This window comes from Medicago truncatula, chromosome 8 (assembly GCF_003473485.1).
Source record: "Medicago truncatula cultivar Jemalong A17 chromosome 8, MtrunA17r5.0-ANR, whole genome shotgun sequence".
In the NCBI taxonomy this organism is placed as follows: domain Eukaryota; kingdom Viridiplantae; phylum Streptophyta; class Magnoliopsida; order Fabales; family Fabaceae; genus Medicago; species Medicago truncatula.
This window is the reverse complement of record NC_053049.1, coordinates 11268306-11284065: the sequence shown is the minus strand read 5'-3', so window position 1 is coordinate 11284065 and position 15760 is coordinate 11268306.

Below are 15760 nucleotides of genomic sequence, written 5' to 3'. Positions count from 1 at the left end.
TATGTAGGTTGGTAAATTTTATCTCACAAAAATAGGTCACACACCGTCTACCTTGTGGTTGGACATCAAGCATAGATCACATTGGCCCAATCCATATAGGCCCATTAACCAATAAATTAAACAGACACATAAAATGCAAAAGAGTAAAATTATATGAGGTCATCTTTTATCCACTACTTTTTTTGAAAAAAAAATTATTTACTGTTCCCATTTAAGTCCAAAAGTATTTATATTTTATCATTTTTCACTATAACTAGTATAATTGTTTGGACAAATAGGCAAGTAAAAAAATCTATAATTAATAAAAATTAGGATCATCGATATATTATCGATCACATAAAGTCTTTTTTTAAGGATCTCATAAAATCTTTGATGACATGGAAAGGTTTGAGGGCATATCATACATAGTCATTGTCAATAACCAATCGAGAAAAGTGGAAGTTCAAGGTTAAGGTGAATATATTTTGTCATTTTAAGTCTTATTTCAACTTGTAAAAAAAAAAAAAGTCTTAGTTCAGACAAAAAAAATTGGGATTAGAGTCTCCATCATTGTGGTGAAACTACAATCCTAAGAAACTTTAATATTTATTGTAAATTTTCATACCAATAATAAAATTTTAAAAATTCAATCTTTTTAGCTAATCAAATCTGGAAAAGTAATTGATAATTATCATTTGTTGGATTGATATTTTTACTATGTGATAAAACTGTGCGCTTGCGGCATATCACAAAAAAAGATAATCCATAATATCTCTCTAATTATTGTTCTATCTTCTTGGTGGGTTACACGTATAAAGGGTTGTCAAACATACTTACTAATAGATTAAGAAATGTTATTTGGCTTGTTATTTTAGAGTCTTAATAAGCTTTTGTTAAAAGGAGATTTAAAGTTAATATTTTGATGGCATTTTGATTTCGAACGTAATGGTGAATGAAGTTAAGAATATGAAGAATGAGTTAGTTATATTTAAAGTTGATTTTGAGAAGCTTATATGGTTCGGTGTAGTGAGATTATTGGGATTCAGTGATGATTAAATTGAATTTTCCAACATGACGTAGGTAATGTATCTTGAAATGTGTTAATTCACCCACAACAACAATGTTATTTTTGGGAGTTCCACTATATAATTTTCTTTGAGGTGAGGACTTTTTCAGGTCGACCCTCTACCTACATTTTAATTTTTGATTATTATTGAAGGATTAAATTCCTTTCTCATTGGTGATTTTGATTATTTTTCATGACTTTAATGTGTGTTTAGAAGATTACATGATTTCTCATTTGTAATTTGTTGATGATACATTGATTATGGGTAAAATAGTTGGTCTAACATTAGAGAAATAAGATGAATATTCTTTTATTTGAATTTCTTTCGGAACTCAAAATGAATTTTCATAAAAGTTTTCTTGTCTGTGTTAATGTGCAAATTTATTGGTTATATGCAAATATAAGTATTTTGGAATTTCAAAACGAATTTTTTTTATTTAAATTTACGCTTTGGTAACAACCCAAATAGATTATACTTAAACGTACTTTTGGCTCCCTAACTTTGCCATAGTTATGATTTTGGTAACAACCCTTAACTTTTCCCTCTTACTAAGGGGCTGAAAAGTAATTTTTTTTAATAGGGGCCAAAGTTAGGGGGCCAAAAATGCGTTTAAACCAATAGCTTATCTTTTTAAAATCTTGTGATTAAAATGATTAAAAATAAACTTTCAGTGTGGGATTCACGTAACTTATCCTTGAATGGTCGCTAGTTCTCTTAAAATATACATTAGTCGCATTGCTTCTTTATTTCATTTCACCATTCAAAGTTCCTCTAAGTACCATTTCCAGATTTAAGCTCATTTTTTATGGGGTTAGAGTAGTAAGGCTGTTAAGAGTCCCACATCGGACAGGACATGGTCTGACAATGTGTTTATAAGTGGGGGCAATCCTCACCTTACAAGCCGGTTTTGTGGGGTTGTGTTAGGCCCAACCACCATTTCTAAGATGGTATCAGAGCCTCTCCAAGATCCATTGGGCCACCTGTTATCAGGTTTCCGCTATCGAGTCACCCACCATTTATGTCCACGAACCAAGCCCAATAGTGCTGGTCGTGAGGGGGTGTGTTAAGAGTCCCACATCGGACAGGACATGGCCTGACAATGTGTTTATAAGTGGGGGCAATCCTCACCTTACAAGCCGGTTTTGTGGGGTTGTGTTAGGCCCAACCACCATTTCTAAGAAAGGCTCACGTAACTAATGGGGTTAAATTGGATAAGGCATGTTTAACAAAATATAAGGTGAATTAGGTGTTCGTTACTAGAGAAATTTTGATATTGCATTATTAGGTATATTATTGGAAGTTAAGATAGGATAAGGGTTTGTGGCTAAGGTTATTTTTATCATAGTCTTTAAATAATGTTCATGAGGGTCGTGATATAATCAACGATGCTTACGACATGTTGATAAATAATGATGTTTCTATAGTTAAGCGATTATGTTTCATAATATTTCTTAGACCAAAAGTGTTTTCATGAAGGTGTCTTTGTTTTATTTGGTATATTTAGAAATCAATGAATAAAGTTATTTTGAATAATATTGGAATTAATACGTCAAATAGTTGATGACATTAAGCTTTTATCAAGGGGTTGATTTAAATCTCATGTGAAGGGGTTTATTTTTAAAGTTCATAAACGGTGTATTAATCAACCGCAAAGGTGTCTAGGTTTTATAGGTTTTTAAGTACCTTAGTTGTGTTTTGACACTTTGTCGACATTGAGTTTTTGTACCATTTATCTTTAGTTATGTTGTTTGTGTTTTTTAAGCTTTGATTCATTTTTTGGGTAATGACGACATTTGTAATTTTCAATTATATCCACATCTTGTGTTGTAAATAGTTTTTTTTTTTTTTTTTTTTGTCTAGTAATCTAATGGCTAGAGCTCACACAATTAATTGTCGAGAAGTGGGGTGTCCGGGGTTCGAACCCCGGCCCCTGCATAAATTATGCAATGTCCCTTTCAACTGAGCTAAGCTCATGGGGACGTAAATAGTTTTATTTAATAACAACATTGTATTGGTTTTTTTTCAAAGAAGAACAAGTAGAGAGTGTAAATTTTATTGAACCAAAAAAAAAGAGTATAAATTTTAATAAGAAAGCATAGAGTTATACATTAATAACAATATATTAATATTACACAAAATAAATAACATCATTTCAAAGAAGACTTTTATTTATTATATATTTTTCTTCAAAAATGAAAAAGACTAGAAACTAGAATAACGAAAATTATGGTTAAGATCCATACCAGAGGAAGACCAGACTCTTGCATATTCCTAACTTCCACATCAGACGTTAATCTTTTTCCTATTTCATATAAATAATCACATTACAATATTAAAAAAAAAAAATCATTGAAATGAAAAAAAAATCATAACAAAAATTTGCTTAAAACATCAACAACTTTCAAATATTTTGTTTGGTGCTAACTTATGTTGGAAAAATAGCTCACGTCTCTAATTGTATAATTATTAAAACAAATGATTTTACTATGGACCATGTCAGATTTGTTTAGGGAACAATCAAATCTAATTTGATCCTTTTGGATCAAATAACATTTTGCCTCATATCTACATATAGGAACAACCATTTTCATCTATTACATAGATACAAGTCCAACTCTTCTTTAAAATCATTTAAGTGTGTTTGCTGGTTATCTTTACTAGTTATTATGACTATGGGGTGAACCACAAGCGAGTTTTGCTTCATCGCCCACGCATATAAGTAATTATATTAATGATAATAATAAAATAACTAAATAATAATTAGACAATAATTATCTTGTCAAAAAAAAAACTAAATAATAATTAGACAATAATAAATTAAATTATATTTTATATTGAGAAAGGATAAAAAATTATTTAAAGATGTATTCAATAAAGCACTTAATTGCCATTTGGTCCCCAAATTTTGTCAAATTTACAAAAATAATCCCCTTTTCCAACCCTCCATTATTACATTTATTGCAATTTTGGCCCCAAAAATAGTTTTTTTTCCCCTAAAAAAGGTGAATTTTGGCTTCAAAAATTGTATTTCTCAGATTGCGGCCACAATCACTCCTCTTATGGCCATAAATCAATTTTTTGGAGGCTAAATATATGAATTAGGATCAGAATTGCAACAAATGTAATAATGGAGTGATATTCAATTAAAAAAAGGGGCATATTTTTGCGAGTTTGATATAACAGAGGAACCAAAAGGGCTATCAAGCATATGTAAAATAAAGTCAGTATATGTAATTAAAAAAGAAAATTCTTACAAGCAAGGTGTATGATGAGTATCAACAATCTCATTCACATCGCCGACATAAAAAATTTGGCGAAAACTCAAATATGCACTCGTTGAACGACTTTTCACCAAACAATGTTGACTTGTTTTTCTTTTTTTATAGAAATTTCTAACATAAATAATTAAATCTTAAATTTTTTTAATTCATATCTTCTTTACGAACATCCCAATAGACATACCTTTATCAGATAAATGATATGGGGTCTTCATGAGATCCTCAGACCAACCAATAGCAATGTTTGATTGAAAGAGATCTAGAGTGACATGAAAATTTTAAATTATTATGTAGAATAATGAAAAAGAGTACAAAATAGAGACCAAAATGCTAATAGATCCTTTCAAGAGCAACAAATATAAATTCTTTACCTTATCCTTAAACTAGGTTGAAGCATAGAGCCATAAATAGTTGATTTTACAATCTTAAAATACAATGGTCTATAGATTTCTGAAATGGATGGATCATGTGTATATACTAAGTGGATTCGCAGCACAATAAAACCAATCGTAAAGGATCCAAGTCTGGTAATATAGATGAAAAATAAACACGGATTTGACTGACGGAAAAGGGGAAAGAGGATCATAATTTAAGCAATAAATAACAGGATAAATGTAAACTTTCTTTTGAAATTAGATAAGAAAAAAGTATACTTGAGGTGTTAGGTCAGTGGAAAGAGCTTAGATTTTATTTGTGAGTTTGGAGGGGAAAAGAAGGGAGGAGTTTAGAAGAAAAAAACGGAAAGAGCAAGTAGAATAAATAGAGGACATTGAGGGGAAAGCTTCGGGGAATTTATTTTTCTTCATAATACAAAATCTTCGTCATTTGGAGGAACTAAAAAATTGTATTGAAGGAGAATTTTTTTTTTTTTTGGGGGGGGGGGGGGGGGGGGGGGGGGGTGTGTGTGTGTGTGTGTGTTTACAAACTTTACATGAACTCTTCAAATTTAACCTATGTAGTTAAAATATATTTTTTGGTGGTGGCCGGGGTTCGAACCCTAGACCTTGTATATATTATGCATTGTCCATACCGACTGAGCTAAGCTCACGAGTACTAAGTTAAAATATATTAATCATAAGCATTTATTTATCATTTCTAAAAAGTTACTCTTTCCAAAAATATGAAAGATTTTACCATTTTCTCCTATATTTTCAACACTCTAAAACCTTCTCTTCCTCTCTGCAACTCCCAAACAAAACCTTAAGATACAAAACTCATATCCCCTCGGGACCATTGTTTAATGGCCTATAATTCCACTTTAATTAATAAAAGTTCCCCTCCCTCATTTTTTTTTTTTATGAAAACTGGATAGGAAAAAAATCCACAACATTAATTAATACTATAACACATGTTTCTCTGAACGTTTCACTCGCCAAAGCATTGAGATAAGGATGTTTTTTTTTTTAGTCTATCTTGAGTTTCTCGATTAGAGATAATCTTAGATGACGTGTCTCAAACACTAATTGTGGATACTTATATCAATCATCACTCCGTGAAAATAAAGCTCCTTATGTGAAAATCAATCGATGCCAGAGATAAAATGTATTTCATAATTCATTAATAATCACATTATTGAAAAATGAAAAGAAAAAAAAATTAAGTTTACATAAAAATAAAATTAAAGTAAAAAGTTGGTCAAACATTTAACACGACTCTTTGTTTTTTAAGCAAATAGGATGCAAATGGCGAGGCACCTTCAACCACTAAAATAGATAAATTAAAATGAAAAGATGTTACAAAATACCGGGGGTCATATACATAACCCAATGAAACCACCCAAAAGTGGTCTAGAACCAACCATGTTAAAAAGGAACCAATGCAAAAATACAACCCACCACAAGAACAACCCAGCAAACCACGTACGAGCGTGGAACTAAGTTGAAAAATCTTGGTGTGTTCTCAATTGCGAGTAAAAATCTAGAGATGAGCCTAATCAAGCATGGATCCATATCAAGAAATGAATCAGACCGCAAACATGATAATTAACCATAAACCAACATTATAGTTACAATTAACATCAACATTAAGTAAACACAACCATTTCTGCTCAACCGAACAACAATCATTTATGAGGAGAACAGAAAACCCGTCGCACCATTTGGTCCCTAAATTTTGTCAAATTTACAAAAATAATCCTCTTTTCCAACCCTCCATTATTACATTTCTTGCAATTTTGGCCCAAGCTTGATTTTTGGCCCCAAAAATAGTTTTTTTCCCCCTAAAAAAGGTTAATTTTGGTTTCAAAAACTGTATTTCTCTATTGATTGAAGATTGCGGCCACAATGACTGCTCTTATGGCCATAAATCAATTTTTTGGAGGCTAAATATATGAATTAGGATCAGAATTGCAGCAAATGTAATAATGGAGTGACATTCAATTAAAAAAAGGGGCATATTTTTGCGAGTTTGATATAACAGGGAAACCAATAGGGCTATCAAGCATATGTAAAATAAAGTCCGTATATGTAATTAAAAAAAAATCTTACAAGCAAGGTGTGTGATGAGTATCAACAGTCTCATTCACATCGCCGACATAAAAAATTTGGCGAAAACTCAAATATGCCCTCGTTGATCGAATTTTCGCCAAACAATGTTGACTTGTTTTTTATTTTTTTTATAGAAATTTCTAACATAAATAATTAAATCTTAAATTTTTTAATTCATATCTTCTTTATAAACATCCAAATAGACATACCTTTATCAGATCAATGATATGGGGTCTTCATGAGATCCTCAGACCAGCCAATAGCAATGTTTGATTGAAAGAGATCTAGAGTGGCATGAAATTTTTTAATTTTTAATGTAGAATAATGAAAAAGAGTACTAAATAGAGACCAAAATGCTAATAAATCCTTTTAAGAGCAGCAAATATAAATTCTTTACCTTATCCTTAAACTAGGTTGAAGCATAGAGCCATGGATAGTTGATTTTACAATCTTAAAATACAATGGTCTATAGATTTTTGAAATGGATAGATCATGCGTATATACTAAGTGGATTCGCAACACAATAAAACCAATCGTAAAGGATCCAAGTCTGGTAATATAGATGAAAAATAAACACGGATTTGACTGACGGAAAAGGGGCAAAGAAGATCATAATTTAAGCAATAAATAACGGGATAAATGTAAACTTTCTTTTGAAATTAGATAAGAAAAAAGTATACTTGAGGTGTTAGGTAAGTGGAAAGAGCTTAGATTTATAACCTTAGACTTTGTTTGTGAGTTTGGAGGGGAAAAGAGGGGAGGGGTTTAGAAAAAAAATGGAGCAAGTAGAATTGAGGGGGAAAGCTTCGGGGAGAGTTTTTTTTTTTTTTTTTTTTTTTTGGGGGGGGGGGTGGTGGTGGTTTACATGAACTCTTCAAATTTAACCTATGTAGTTATAATATTCTTAAAGTTAAAATATATTTTTTGGTGGTGACCGGGGTTCAAATTATCCATACTAACTGAGCTAAGCTCACAGGTACTAAGTTAAAATATATTGATTTTACCATTTTCTCCTATATTTTCAACCCTCTAAAGCCTTCCCTTCCTCTCTCCTATAAACTCCCAAACAAAGCCTTAAGATACAAAGTTCATATCCTCTCGCGACCATTATTTAATGGCCTATAATTCCACTTTAATTAATAAAAGTTCCCCTCCCTCATTTTTTTTTTTTTATGAAAACTGGATAGGAAAAAAATCCACAACATTAATACTATAACACATGTTTCTCTGAACTTTCACTCGCCGAAGCATTAAGATAAGGATGTATTTTTTTTTAGTTTATCATGAGTTTCTCGATTAGAGATAATCTTAGATGACATGTCTCAAACACTAATTGTGGATACTTATATCAATCATCACTCCGTGGAAATAAAGCTCCTTTTGTAAAAATCAATCGATGTCAGGGATAAAATGTATTTCATAATTCATTAATAATCACATTATTGAAAAATGAAAAGAAAAAAAAAGTAAGTTTAGATAAAAATAAAATTAAAGTAAAAAGTTGGTCAAACATTTAACACGGCTCTTTGTTTTTTAAGCAAATAGGGTGCAAATGAAAAGATGATACAAAATACCGGGGTCATATACATAAGAGAAATGATATTTGTACATCCATTTTGTGACAACTTCTTGACAACTTTCTCTCTCATACACACATTATGTTTTTATTCCATCTCTTCATTTTTCTCTCTCCATTGTTTTTTACCAATGAAAAGTGAGAAAAAAGAAGTTGTACCAAAAGTTGTCTCAAAAGATTGTTCAAATATCACTACTCTATACATAACCCAATGAAACCACCCAAAAGTGGTCTAGAACCAACCATGCATGTTAAAAAGAAACCAATGCAAAAATACAATCCACCACAAGAACAACCCAGCAAACCACGTACGAGCGTGGAACTAAGTTGAAAAATCTTGGTGTGTTCTCAATTGCGAGTAAAAATCTAGAGATGAGCCTAATCAAACATGGATCCATATCAAGAAGTTCGACAAATGAATCAGACCGCAAACATGATAATTAACCATAAACCAACATTATATATAGTTACAATCAACATCAACATTAAGTAAACACAACCATTTCTGCTCAACCGAACAACAATCATTTATGATGCGAACAGAAAACCCGTCGCACCATAGACAGGATTAAGGAGTAAAAACTTCACAAATCCAGAAGCAGATCGTTGCAAACCCAAAAGTAGCTTTGAAGAACTTGAAATCAGAAACCGCCGCTGTTAGACAAAGGTGTTGCAATACTAAAATTAAAATTAAAGAACCCTCTCACTATAAAACAAGAGCAAACACTAAATAGAGATGTAGCTCATTTCTTGCAAACCTAACCAGTTGTAACTTCGACAAATAGATAGAAGAAGGAGTGAGCCACCGTAGGAGGGTTAGGGAGCTTGTATTCAAGCTTGTTGATGCTTCTCCAACTTCCATCAACATTATCTTGTTATTTATGCTTTCCATGGGTAACTAAACTCTATTTTGTGTCGGAATTAGATGTAAATAGTTAGTATTCTATGTAGTACTTTTAATTTGTTTGGTCGTATATTATTTATGAATTCAATTTAAACTTTTGTTTAAATCCGTTCTTAATGCTTTGTTGACAATGTAGTGTTCCACAATTGATCTTTTGATTTAGTGAGAGCCTTAACCGGTGTTACCATCTAAATTGCATGGTTTAAATAATGTATATGTGTTATCACATTAGAAAAAGTAGGTAGGTATATATTCATGTATAACTATCTGCGCGTATGCCATTGAAACAATTGGTTATTTTGCCACTGATGCATCAAAAGTCGGTTGGTTCAATGGATCTCACATTGTTAACCTTGAATGAAGATGTATGTTGAGGAATAGGTGAAGTTATATTTGAAGCATAAATAGTATACAATCGATTAAGAGGAACAATATGAGGAAAAACTATTAAAACCTAATCCCTCCACAACTTTATCCCACTTAAACAGAAAGCTTTTATAAGACTTTGTTTAGAAATTCTGTCAATACGAGCGAATTCGAGCTAAGTGCGGCGTCTGTGATTCAATAATTTATTTTTGATAAAACCGACATAATACTTATTGTTGTGCTAGGATATAAAAAATCCTCTTTATTTGTAGGTGATAAACACACTAATGACATGTCATCTTACATTATTTTCAACATATTTTTCAGTCATTTTATTAGTCATTTAACTCAATAGAGATAAGTTTTAGAGAAGTTACCCATGGTTTAAGGAACATTCTGTAATGTTTTCAATCGAGTCATGTAATTCTATTTCTTCTCTAAACTAGACAATTTCATAGGTCTTTTGAGTCTTTTACTGAGAAATAATGTAATATGGCAAAGGAAAACAACTCATGGATGTTTTGAAAGACATATAATGATGTTCAAGAAGGCTTTGAAGACATTACAAGTTGGGAAAATTTTGTCTCAAGTCCAAACAGAAAAAGAAAATACTTGAAGAATCGAAGAAAAGGTCAAAAATAACACTGGAGGTTGAAGCCCCAAGCCTCGCGCGCCCCAGGCGTTTGGGACCGAGATCATTTTTCTTTGTTAGCTGCCACACGCCTAGCCCCACATGCGGCGCGCATACAATGTGTTGTTGTATTTTCTCTAAGGATTTAAGGGAATTAAAACTCATTTTCCCATCCCGTCTATAATTATACAAATACTTCCACTAACAAATATTCATTCAGAACTTGACAGTTCAAGAGGAAGGCAAGCACCATGGACATCAACGAGGAGTCTCTCCTCAACCTTTGTTCTTATAGTAAGTTTTATTTCTTTTGTATCATATCTTTTGTTACCATTAGTAACTAAACACATTTTGATTAGGGTTCTAATATGAACCTCTATTTATAGTTGGGTTTTAGTAATGCAAGTCTTTTATTTAGTTATGAGTTGAGATCTATTTAATTTTCATATGTATCACACAATATAATCTGAAATTCTAGCGCACTTGTTTTAATTTGTTTTGTACGATGTTTAAACGTTTTCAATGTTCCGTTCAATGTTCCAACATCATGAAATAAACAGAAATAAAAACAAGAAAATAAATGACAGGAAAGTAAAGAACACAGTGAGTTTGTTGACCTAGTTCGGTGACAAACACACCTACTCTGGGGGCTACCAAACCAGGAAGGAAATAGTGTAGTCCTTATTCTATAGCTCTCAGCAAACTCCTCGTTTACACTAAAGACCTAGGACCTACCCGTATAGACTTCAACCTAGGAACTCCTAGATCTGAGATCCCATCTCACTATCCTAATGATCAGTCACAACCCTTGTGACCTATCAGACCTAAACACAAACTCAAAATTGGTTAAAGAACATATAAGCCCTTCAATTTTTATGATAACAACATATGAGAGCAATAAGGATACTCTGATGTGTGTTTAAGTGTGCACGAATTTCTATGTAAATGAAGTTCTGTCTCGAGATTGGGTCAATGCTCTGGACTGTGGTCAACGCTCAGGACATTAAAGTGAAACTCTGTGTCATAGATAAAGACAAAGCTTTACGTTAGGATCAAGGTCAAGCTCTGTGGAATGTCTCTCACTCTCGCTTTATCTATGGGATTATACAATTATAAAGGTATCGTGTGTAGGCAATGATCATACTATAGAAACGAGATAAATTTCTATTTTATATGGGATTAATACAATTAACGAATATAACTACAAAATGAATATTCTGCAGAATATAATATGCTAAGAAGCTTCTATCGTAAGCTAGAATGTATTTACAGCTATTCCTATTATTGTTTATTTTTTATTAAAATTATCAACACTCTTCCTAAAGCTGGAGTATATTAGTCAAATGCGTCAAACTTGCTACATACATAACTTATTTTAGGACCTCACAAGGATTTTGTAAAAACATCCACCAATTTGTCATTCGAAATGATAAAGCTTGTGATGATGTTGATTGATTCAATCTTCTCTCTAATAAAGTGGGAGTCTATGTCATTATGTTTTTTCTTATCATGAAAGACTGGATTTCAGGAAATATGCAATACAACTTGATTATCACATATAGTGTCATTGGTCGTGCTTCTTCGAATTGAAGCTTCTTAAGTAACTAATTCAACCAAATGAGCTCATATGTTACTCTTCTGAGATATCAAGTTTCCTCCAACGAATATAGAATATCCATAGATGGTTCGTCTATCAAAGAGTGTCTGCTGTTAAATGAGAGTTAATTTACATATATAAATCATGATACTTATTGACTAATTTTGCGAAAATCATGAAAACCGCCAAATATTATAACTATTATAAAACCAAGTTTGTACAAGTATTTCTTGTACTTTCACTGTTTTTTCCAACACAAAGTGCATTATTTAGAACACAATAAAAACTGCAAGCATTGATCCAAAAAGAAAAAGATCAAGAAGCCACTAGCCTTGTTATGCAAGTCAGAGACTTAAGTTCTGAAATAGGAGAAAATCTGGAGGGGAGGAAGTACCCTGTCTAGTGAACAATGCCGGTCTAAATCCCACTTGGATGAGCTGAAAACTCACCCAACGAAGAAGAGAAAATTGGTCTAGAAACCCCACTTGCCTGTTGAAAGATGATTTCTAAAATCTATAAATAGAGACTTATAGCCTCATTTGAATTGATTCAATATTTTATCTAGTAGAGAGAGAGGTAGGAACAACGAAGTCTTGTGGTTTCAAGCTGGCTGATGCAACATATCATCATCCTCTCCTTTGCTTTGTAAGTTATATACATTATGTACAACTAATTTCTCCACGTGTTGGTATTAAGTGTAATTGATTAGGAATCTAATGTAAATACTTGGTCTGATCGGCTATATAGTTATATCAATGTCTTTACTTCTATAGGTAATACATCCCCGATGTGCAATCTGAGATTGATGTTTTGACATAGGGAGTGTTAGACAATATGGGTGTTCAAAACCAAACCAATCCAAAAGAAAAACCGCAAACCGAACCAATCCAAATCAAAACCGCAAAAAACAGCATTTGGTTCGGATGTATTCGGATCATTTTTTTACTCAATCACATGGTTTGGTTCGGTTTGCGGTTTTGATTTTACCAACCGAACCAAACCAAACCAAACCAAGCCGTAGTACAAGAAAAACATTAATTATATATATATATATCATCTAGATCAATACTCTTATAAATTCAATGAAAACTTTAATAAAATGACATATTTTTTTCTTTTGTTAAGTTTCTTCTTGGTTTTTTCTATCAAAAATGTATTTATGTGTTACTTGAACTCTTAGAGAATGATTAAAATTTTAGTCTTGTGTATTTCTTACAAAATAGGATTACTTTTTGTCTACGTTTTAATTTGGTCTGCGTAGTTGAGAACATTGTTGTATGGAAATAATAAAATTTTAATGTTGGATGAAATTTAAAACATTGCTGAAAAATATGTTGCGTTTTAGCTTTTTAATTTGATTTTAACGTTGAAAAAAAAAATTGTCTAAAAAAACTGCACAAACAGATCAAATCCAAACTGCATTGGTTTGGTTTGATTTGATTCAGACTTTATTTTAAAAGTCAACCAAACCAAACCAAATCGCATACTTATTTATCTTGCGTTTCGGATGACTTTTAGCCTCAAAATCGAACCAAACCGCACCCCGAACACCCCTACTAGACAAAGACTTCCTTTGTAAGGGATATGAGAAAAGGCTTTTGTACATGCTAGTTGAGAGACAACAGGTTAAGTTTACAATCACAGACACTGTCCTAGTGTAGTGTCACTCTATTTAGCCAACTAAGGAAGACATCATAGGCTAGAGAACATGGTAGATCTCTCGTTATCTTCGAGACATCAGAATGTACATAGGGTGAAAGGTGAAAGTATAATTAGGATAAGAGGAATATATAGTCGAACAAGAAATACAACAGAGGACTGGTCAATGAAACTTAATCCCAACACAACTTGTTAATCGATCGTTTCAGTTCAGTCCTTATCATGCACAAACAACTATTTATTTCGTACTTGGAACTATAAGAAATTTTGAAAGGCATCAATCTCGCACGAGGTAAATCTCAATCAAACCTCTTAAAATCCTATCATATAATATTACCTTATTAAATAATGTCTATTACTAAATGATGGTAAATATAGATGACACTGTTAATGTTATATGCTAACTTGTCTTCATATTTAACAATAAAGCTACTAATATATATGCATCTATAATTGTACTTGTATGTTTTAAAAATAATGGCAGCCATATTTTGAAATGGAGCCAAGATTCGTTTAATAATTTTATGAAGAGCTTGAAGAAGAATTAACTGATATATAGAAGAAACCAAAGAATGACAGTTAAATTTAATCAAAGCCTTCAATATCAAATTTTTTTTACAAGAGCCTTCATTTTATGGTATCAACAACAATAGGTTCATTTTGATAACATGTGTTGGAAATAATCATTTTGTTATTGATGGTCAACCACAACCTTTTCATCCACAATCCTTGCCATCTTACCACACTTATCATTATGCTTGATATGACCCTTAATCTTATCAATTTGTAAGTTTTATTATTAGTAAGTTACTCCGAAATATTATAATTGCCCCAAAAAATTAACTCAATTTCACAACAAAACCCAACCATGTCAAATTCAAATCTTTAAAATTAATAATTCAAAACAATTTACGCAACCCATAGCTCGTGCAAAATGAAATATATTACTACCAACAGCTTATCAACCCAGCACAAGAAGTACAATGAAGATAGCCGAAAAATACAACACAAGTTCAACAGTTTGAAACACCAATTAGCCAATACCCAAACACATAAGTGAGTTTTTGGCACCAATTATGAAAACTATAATGAAAAATAGCAAATTTAGCTTTAATCCAAAAGAATGAGAGAAGTTTAACTATAATGAAGAGGAGACTGTTCTTTACCTCTCAGAAATAAATTGGCTCTAGTTGTCAATCTATTCCGGAAAAGCCGCCAAGCAAAACACCGAGACCTTAACAGGTGAGCCGCGGGGACAACATCACTCGGGGGAGGGGGGGTCCTATCTGTAAGTATCCGACTCCCTCTAACTGTATACCCGTCAACTAGATCCGGGATCCATCTCCACTCATCATCATCATCAATAAATTCCTACACTCCTCTACAAACTCCGACTCCCGCACCCAAAGTTTCCTTCTCCACTTCCAAGCCTCCCCTCCCTCACCCCAACCTCAGGCAAACATATGTGCCACAGTTGATGATTTATTTGATATATAACGTTAAAAACGTCTACTGCACTTTTATTTGGCCACGGGGGGATCGTTACCACAAAAGTGCAACAATTAGCATGGGTAAAATTAACCCTATGTCTGTGACTACATTTTTTTCTTTTCTTCCATCAAGCAATTGGAACCATATGTACATATTAATAAACTTCCAAATACTATGTTCAATTAGTCACATACGGTGATTCTCAACCATTGATACAAGAGCAATCCTATTACATCAACAACCAAGTCTCATTCTAATATGCTACTATATGTCTATATTTGTATCACATCAATTTCATGGATCAAACTACGTGATAATACAATCACGAATCATATATCCAACCAAATCATTATTTCTATAATTTGATCCACTTTACAATAACAGAATCACACATTTGCCATAGCAACGTAATCTAGACCATTAGACGACTCATTCAATACTAAGTTGAAACATGAGTGCAGAGTAAGTACATCAAATTCAATATAAGTTCAAACATGAGTTGATTGATCTTAATGAAAGGTCTAAATTGTTTGGCTGTGGTTTATAATATATTTGATCAATACACAACAAATGACCTGGACCCCACAAGGCCTAAATCTACCTAACTATACTGAAAATGCAATGTAGATGTGATTTAAAAGGCCCTATCCCACTAATATTATGTTTCATAAAATGGAATATATAGAAATTTAAATACTGATAAATTCATAAAAACAAAATAAACAA